The sequence below is a fragment of the Dromiciops gliroides genome, chromosome 2 (genome assembly GCF_019393635.1).
Source record: "Dromiciops gliroides isolate mDroGli1 chromosome 2, mDroGli1.pri, whole genome shotgun sequence".
Classification (NCBI taxonomy): Eukaryota; Metazoa; Chordata; class Mammalia; order Microbiotheria; family Microbiotheriidae; genus Dromiciops; species Dromiciops gliroides.
This window is the reverse complement of record NC_057862.1, coordinates 196,875,372-196,884,109: the sequence shown is the minus strand read 5'-3', so window position 1 is coordinate 196,884,109 and position 8,738 is coordinate 196,875,372. Positions and strand designations below refer to the sequence as shown.

General features: G+C 38.0%; 1 non-coding gene across 1 annotated transcript; it reads left to right on the top strand.

Moving 5' to 3' along the window:
* The first annotated feature begins 4,607 nt into the window (after positions 1-4,607).
* LOC122744910 lies at positions 4,608-4,714 on the top strand. Its single transcript, XR_006355244.1, has one exon. It is a non-coding gene; the product is annotated as a U6 spliceosomal RNA (small nuclear RNA).
* The last annotated feature ends 4,024 nt before the right edge of the window (positions 4,715-8,738 follow it).

Below are 8,738 nucleotides of genomic sequence, written 5' to 3'. Positions count from 1 at the left end.
CCTGATAGTACTGGAAATCTAAGACAATTGGCATTGCCTAGATTCAGTGACTGTAGATTTCAAGGATCTGTGCTTCCAAATAGACCTTAAGCACATCCAAACAGTGTAGCTGAATGGGGAAAAAAAAAACAACTTTACACTCAAAGTTCGAGGCCAAGCTATACCAATAAATACATATATGGATTTTAGGTAAGTCAACCCTGGGTGCCAGTTTTCTGACTTTAAAATGAGTGTTGTTTGCTTAAAAGATTCGTTCGTCCCTTGAAACTTACTCTAGCCCAAGTTGATACTTGCAGTTTTCTTTGACGTCCTAGGGCATTTAGTCAGCAATCACTAAATGCTTGATCAAGGTTTAGAACTGAATTACGGCTCAGTGGATAAAGCACCAGCCCTGGATTCAGGAGTACCTGACTTCAAATATGGCCTCAGACACTTGACACTTACTAGTTGTGTGACCCTGGGCTAGTCACTTAACCCGCACTGCACCTCAAGGAAAAAAAATTAATTACGGGGGCAGCTAGATGTTGTAGTGGATAAAGGATTCAGAAGGACTTGAGTTCAAATCCAGCCTCAAAACACTTGACACTAGCTGTGTGACCCTGGGCAAGTCACTTAACCCTCATTGCCCCGACCCCCCCAAAAAACTTAATTACAAACACGGTCCATACTTGCTACATGTATTACATGAATCTTTGCTGTTAATGGCCCATAGCACTTAGCACATTGTTGCATATGTAAAATGGCATAGACTCAATAAATATTTGTGTTTAATGGTAGGTGAAGTTATTTTTCTTAATTATGCCCCCCCCAATTTACACACTTACGTTTATCCTCATTTCCTCCCTATTCTTATTTTAAGGAGAAAAAAATTTTTTTAACTGCTCAAATGATTTTATTTCCAACTCTTCAGTTTTATTAAATTTGTGAAATTATGCTGAATGAATATAAGAGGACCCAGGGGTTAAGTGATTTACACAGAAGTCACATATCGATTATAATTTCATATGCGATTTCATTTACTTCACCAAAATTCAGACATCAGTTTCAGTTATCCCAAGCATTTTTCCATCACAAAACCCAGAGTTAGGGGTGGAAAGGGAGGAGGAAGAGACAGTTACAACCTACACTGATGAAGGAAATAACCACATTGAAGTAATCACACATCCATTGAAGTTTGTCAGAGCCTGGCCAAGCAAGGGAATATAACAGCACATTTCCTATTAGCAGACAAATAGGTAGGTAGGATAAACATGATTTATCGACATTTTGTAGATAAGGAAACTAAGACTAAATGATTTGATCATAGTCTCACAGCATATATAAAAGCCAAGATTCAACAATATTTGTTCTTTCCTTTATGTCAGACTACCTAGAAATAATAGAATCATGGGGCAGCTAGGTGGCGAAGTGGATAAAGCACCGGCCCTGGATTCAAGAGGACCTGAGTTTAAATATGACCTCACACTCTTAACACTTAACTAGCTGTGTGACCCTGGACAAGTCACTTAATCCTCATTGCCCTAAAAAAATGTAGGAATCATGGGCAGCTAGATGGTGCAGTGGATAAAGCACCGGCCCTGGATTCAGGAGTACCTGAGTTCAAATCCGGCCTCAGACCCTTGACACTTACTAGCTGTGTGACCCTGGGCAAGTCACTTAACCCCAATTGCCTCACTAAAAAAAATATATATATATATATATATATATATATGAATCATAGATTTAACAGGAAGCGACCTTCAAATTCATGTGTGCCAACCTTCTTATGTTTGTGATTTTTTTCCCTTTATTATGAGGTAGACCTAAATATTTCCCCCATACAAACAATGGGAAAAGAGGATAGCATTTGAAACCATGAATCTCCACTATGTACAGCTTGGTTTTTTAAAGTATATTTTGAATTTAATATAGTAATTTCAACACTGCCCAGTTTATCTTTCTGAACTGTCTTTGGCTCTCTATATGTTTTTATTGATTCATTGACACTCTTCTCATACACATTTATCTGTATATGAAAGGAGTGTATTGAAGTATCCCTTCAGTTATAGTTTTGCTTCCTTTTTCTCCCTATAATTCATCCCTTTCCTTCAAGTACTCAGATGCTATAGCATTAGATACATATATGTTATGCATTGATATTTTATTATCATTGGTGCCTTTAAGCATAATATGGTTTCCCTGCTTATTTAAGTATGTTATTCAATTATTAAATCATGATAGGCACCCCTACTTTAAAAAATTTGTTGAAAGAATAATAAATTCCGCTCCAGCCCTCATTTTACTCTGGATCTTTACTCACATGTTATTAGATTATTAACTTTCTAATCATCCTACTGAAGTGGGGATAGATTTAATTGATCAAATTGATCATGAGGCATCCCAAAGAATTACAAGACTCAGTGAGTGACTAAGTTTCCAGTTTTATTATCAGACTGCAATGACCAGAGAAAGATCACCAGAAGGTGTCTCGGGTTAGGAAGATGTAAATGAAAATTTATAGTGGGAAAAGTAGATTATCTTCTCATTATCTTTTTTTTTTTTTTAGTGAGGCAATTGGGGTTAAGCGACTTGCCCAGGGTTGCACAGCTAGTAAGTGTTAAGTGTCTGAGGCTGGCCTTGAACTCAGGTACTCCTGACTCCAGGGCCCGTGCTCTATCCACTGCGCCACCTAGCTGCCCCATCTTCTCATTATCTTAATCTCCTCCTTGTGGGATGTTCATATCCTATTTTCGAATTCCTGGCATCCTAAAACATCCCCCAAGGCAGGTACCTTTCTCACTAGGGGTGTGTTTTGGGGGGTTAAAAGTCATAAGGAGAACTTAAGAACACATTTGGTCTTTCTGCACATGTTCATAAAACATGTTTAAACTTGTCAGACCCCAGGAGTCTCTGTTTAGGATATCTCCTTGAGATCTGGTTTCTAGGTACAGTTTCTGTTTCCTGTCATCTAGGAATATTAATGGCTATTAATGATTAATGATCCCAGGTTGCGTTCCCTAAGCTTCCATTGATAATAACTTGAACCTTAGTTTCTCTATTAACCCTTTCAGCTACTATTGATAAGAACTCAAACCTTAGTTTATCTGTTAACCCTTTTTAGCCTCCTCTATCACTACTACCTTCTTCTACTTTCTGGATGAATTCATCCAATTCAAATTTACTGTTCTGATGGTTAACCATTTCCCTCCATAATAACCTTTTTATTTTTTGTCTCTTTTTCCCTCCATCTTTACAAAGGAGTAGAGAAAGAAGAGGAATGTGATCAACACTAGTAAATTACTAATTGAAGTGGTCTCTTCCTACTTCTTCACCATTCCTTGCTTCACCAAATCAGACCCAATCTCTAGTTCTTAATTTTTTTCTTTTTTCATGCCCCCTTTATGATCTTATCTTCAGAAGTATAATTTGTTTCACTTGTGAACTATTCCTTCCCTGATTCTATACCCTTTTTTTTCCTTCAAGGATAGGACAGATATTTATTTCCTACACATGAGAATGACAAGACACTAGACATATTAGAAAACTTGAGTAGTAATAACTACTGCCATACTCTTATAGGAGGTAGTAGCAATAATCTTAGCCTCTCTTTTCCCTTTCTCCTTTCCCCCCACATCCTATCCCCACCCCTCCCCCAGGCAAGTTAGGACTATTTTTCTTTAAGACATATTAAGATGGGGCAGCTAGGTGGCTCAGTGAATAGAGCACTGGCCCTGGATTCTGGAGGACCTGAGTTCAAATCCAGCTTCAGACACTTAACACTTACTAGCTGTGTGACCCTGGGCAAGTCACTTAACCCCAATTGCCTCATCAAAAAAAGAAAGAAAAGACATATTAAGACTATCCTGTAGTAGTCTTGGGTGTCTCAGGAGACTAAAATTTCTGGATGTTGCCATTGCTTCCTGATTGCCTGAGTATAAAAGGGCTCTCTGATTATTGACTGGTATAACATCATGAGCAACTCAGGCATAAGAGCCTCAATCAGCTGAATCAACTCAAGGTATCCTCAATACCAATCCTTGTTGAATATCCTTCTCTTCTATGGCTAAATCTCTTTTTGTTAACTGTCGAATGAACTATGAGCATCTCATTTTGCTCTAATATTGAGTAGTCTCTACCAAGAGACTAAACTGAGTCAGACCCAGCCCAGAACACCATCAGAGGACAAAGCATTTGGTGAGACTTGATGAGTACATATTTGAATTGATAATTAAGTTATGAAATTATAAAATAGGGGCATGCACACCCAGTTCTTTGGGTATTCGCCAGGAAAAATCTTGATTGGCAGTGGGAAACTTACTGCTAATAATGCCTCTTATTGGCTACCCAGAAAGTTTGTTTACTATACTGATTTGGGGGGAGGAGGAAAGAACAGTTAAGGAGACCAGAACAAGATACAATTTTAATACATTTCATATCAGTTCTGAACTGTCCAAACAGTTCCCTCCAGGAACTTCTTTCCTCCAGAAACCTACTTCCAGTCAGCCAGACCAGGGCTTGCTTGAGCTTATCTTCATCAGTGGCCAACTTGCCAGATGTCATAATTTCCCTTGTTTCCAGTCTACTCTGATCAGAGGACCCAGGATCTCCACTCTCAAACTCATGACATCTTGCTCGCTTCAGCAGCACATATACTAAAATTGGAACAATACAGAGAAAATTAACATGGCCCCTGTGCAAGGATGACACGCAAATTCGTGAAACGTTCAAACTCATGACATCCCCTTCAAGACTGAAACATGTTCATCTCAGGATAACAGTTCAATCTCCTATGATCAGGTAAAAACAAAAAAGAGGCAGCTAACTTATCTAGCCTAATACCCAAGTACCAGCTCTAACTGCCACATAGGAGCAGTCATCATTTCTGCTTAGGGTAGGGAATGTCAGGATCCCCATTCACAGACTACCCCTCTCTTTTTACTATTAGGAGATGCCCCATTTTCCAGAACCAAGGCCCAGCAAGCAAGCTGTGCCCTGAACTTGGCATAACAACAATCCTTTGCACTCACCCTCTGGATGAATTCTGCCACAGCAAAATTGCAGAATCATTTCATACCAGCCCCAAGTGGTCCCTGAGCTCTAACAAGCACCCAAAGGACTCATATTCTGGTCATGAAGCCCTACCATAATCATTGTTGCTATTTACCCCCCTCATTGTTAGGAATACAGTTTGCTGCAAAGTCATAGGTATGTGTATTAAGTTTCAGCCTCACTAAAGCAGGTCTTTTTTTTTTTCTTTTTAATTTTTTTTTTTTTTTAGTGAGGCAATTGGGGTTAAGTGACTTGCCCAGGGTCAAACAGCTAGTACATGTTAAGTGTCTGAGGCCGGATTTGAACTCAGGTACTCCTGACTCCAGGGCCAGTGCTCTATCCACTGTGCCACCTAGCTGCCCCTAGACAATTACTCTTTTTTCTTTGTTTTTTGTTTTTGCAGGGCACTGAGGGTTAAGTGACTTGCCCAGGGTCACACAGCTAGTATGTGTCAAGTGTCTGAGGCCAGATTTGAACTCAGGTCCTCCTGACTCCAGGGCCGGTACTCTATCCACTGTGCCAACTAGCCACCCCCAAAGCAGGCCTTTTCCTAAAGGAGGCCCCAGCGGATGGATCTAGTTTCCTTCCTTCAACAGAATAAAGAAATCTTTTTGCTTGTGACCACCCTTAGCTCTGATTTTATTTTGTTTTGTTTTTAATTTTATTTCTTAAGCATTAACTGTGCTTGTGACAACCTGTGTAAGCTCTGGTATTTTCAGAGTTAACAGCAGTTGCATAACCTCTGTGACTTTTTGGTCATTTGTTTAGAGCTTTGACAGGAAGAGAGGTTGCTTCTCCCTTACCCTTCATGGGAGAGGCTTGATCTTAATCTTTACTTGATATGTAGCCAAAAGAAGGCTTTACCCTACCTGATACCTCTCTCCTTAACTTTGCCCAGTATGTTTCCTTATTGAATTAAATGTATCCTTATATCAAACACTAGATGTCCAACCCTTCTTTGTCCAGGTCAGATAAGAATGAGGATCAAGAGATACCCAATTCCTAAACCCCCTTCTCCTATTTTAGTATATTCTTGCATATCCCAATTATATAAAATAGTAAATTCCATTCCCCTCCGCCCCATGTGTTCCTTTTTCCCTTTTTTTCCTTCTTAAAATCAATAAACAAGAACAAAACCACGTGAGACCCTCTGTGGCCCTTAAAGATGGTAGGATCCTAAAAGGTCATTTGTCTCTTTTCTTCCTCTTAAAATGGAAACACTTCATTTTCATTTAGCCTCTTCCAGATGCTAAAATGTATGTGCCTTTCAAGGTTTCTATTCCTATGTTTGCATTTCAAGGTCAGTTGGTTTTTATAGTCGATATCTTCATTCTATTTTTAAATTGTTTGACTTTGTGCTAATATTTCTTATTGTATAATGGGATCATTGAATTCTGCTTGTTTCATTCTATTTTTCAATGGCTCTACTACTTGGGTAAGGTTTTCTACCTTCTATTCTAAGCTGTTTGTTCTACTTTTATTTTTTCCCCTCTCCCTCTAGAATCCTGATTTCATCCCTTTTTGTGATCCTGACAGGGCCTAGTTTTATTTATATTTATATATAAACACATACACATATATATGTATGAAATTACATTAGTCTCAGGCCTCCTGCAAGACTCTCCCATCACTTCAGCAGGTAATCAGGCACTGAGTCGTCTCTGCCTCCTGCTGTAGCTCACAATACTTAGACTACACAAATGGCCCAAAGGACTCTAAGTGGAAGGAAGAGTTGAAACAAAGGATAAAAAAATAAAATTAGAGCAGCCAGAGACTACACCTCTTAGATCAGAAGGTGGATAATCTTAGCTAAGTACTAGATATCCTATAAAATAAAACACCATACACAGAATTCCAAAGTTCAAGAATATAAGAAGTATTAGAGTAAAATCAAAAGACTGAAAATGAAAATTTAATAGACTACATAAGGTATCTGCTATCAAAAATAACTGACCTGAAAAAGAAGATGAGGAAAGATAATTTAAGAATTATTGCACTCCCTAAAAACCAGAAGCAAACAAAAAACATGGATACTATATATCAAGAAATCATAAAAGAAAACTTCCTAGAACTGTTAGAATTTTTAGAGGGCAAAGTAAAAATAGAATCAACCAGTGACTTTGAAGAAACTCCAAATTAACATATTCAGAAGTATCATAGACAAAATTTGTATCTTGCAATGTGAAAGAAAAAATTATTTCAAATAGCCAGGAAAAAAAAGTAACAAGAACCACACATTGTTATGCAGCAGTCACCATAAATGAAAGGACAACTTGGAATACAATACACCAAAAAGAAAAATACAACCTAGTAAATATCAAAACTGAGCATAATTCTACTTTTAATAGGATAAATGGCTTTTAAGCATTCCTTGTAAGAAAACCAGAGCTAGGTATTGTCTTTGAAATTCAAAAGATGACCAATAAAGGTAAATAAATTTAAGCTTTTTAAAGAAACTGTTAACTAATACTTATGTCTCAATGAAAGAGAAGAGACTGTTTTTTCTTTAGAACCCCACTGTTCTGAAGGGTCAAAGAGAAAACAATGGGAGGAAAACTTAGGAGTAGAATGTAGTTTAAATCTGTTGTATTTGTTTTATAAGAGTAAAGAAAAGGGAGGAGAAAGAGTATCCCCTAGGGAAAAGATGTGAAGTAAGAGGGAGGAACTTAGTATTTTTCATAATTGAGGCATGTCAGAAGAAAAGTATATGCAAATGGAGTTTGGAATGCAGAGTGGGCATGACATGAATCTCATTGTATTAAAAAGAAAGAAAGAAAATAGGCAGGGACAAGAAGGTGGTTTAGGAGAAAGGGTAGATTTGGGGATGAAATATGTATGAGCAAAACAAACTTCAGCTATGGAAATGTGATTATAAAGGCTTAGCTTAAAGGAGAGAGAGAAAGTAACCTGAGCTTCATCTAGCATATGGGCTGGGTGAAGAGAAGGGAAAAATAGAATCAGACCACATCAATTAATTATCTGTTACCTCTATTGCTCTCATTCTCTTTCTTTCCCTGTTCCCTTTTTATTGGTAAAGAAAGGGGAATAGGGGCAGGTATGTGGCACAGTGGATAAAGCACCAGCCCTGGATTCAGGAGGACCTGAGTTCAGATCCTGCCTTAGACACTTGACACTTACTAGCTGTGTGACCCCGGGCAGGTCACTTGGCCCCCAAAAAAGATTACCTCCAGAGTTTGTATGTGTTGAATCAAAGAAAAGATTTCAGAAATAAAACTAGGAGCTAGTTTCTTTAAAAAGACTAATAAAATAGATACTCTTACCTAATTTGAGAAGTAGGGAAGAGAAGGGGCAGCTAGGTGGTGCAGTGGATGAAGCACCAGCCCTGGATTCAGGAGGACCTGAGTTCAAATCCAGCCTCAAAACACTTGACACTTAGTAGTTGTGTGACCCTGGGCAAGTTACTTAACCTTCATTGCCCCACAAAAAAAAAAAAGAAAAGAAAAGAAAAGGGAAAGAGAGAGACTAAGCAAATTATCAAAAAGAACAATTAACAACAGATGAAGAAATAAAGGAAATTATTAGAAACATTTTACTCAATTATATGCCAACAAAATGACAAATGGAGTAATATTTGCAAAAATCTAAAATACAGTAACAGAATAAGAAATAAATAATTTTTAAAGCCCAACCTCAGAAAAGAAATGGAACAAACCATAAATGAATTCCCAAAGGCATGCTTTGGGTAAAGG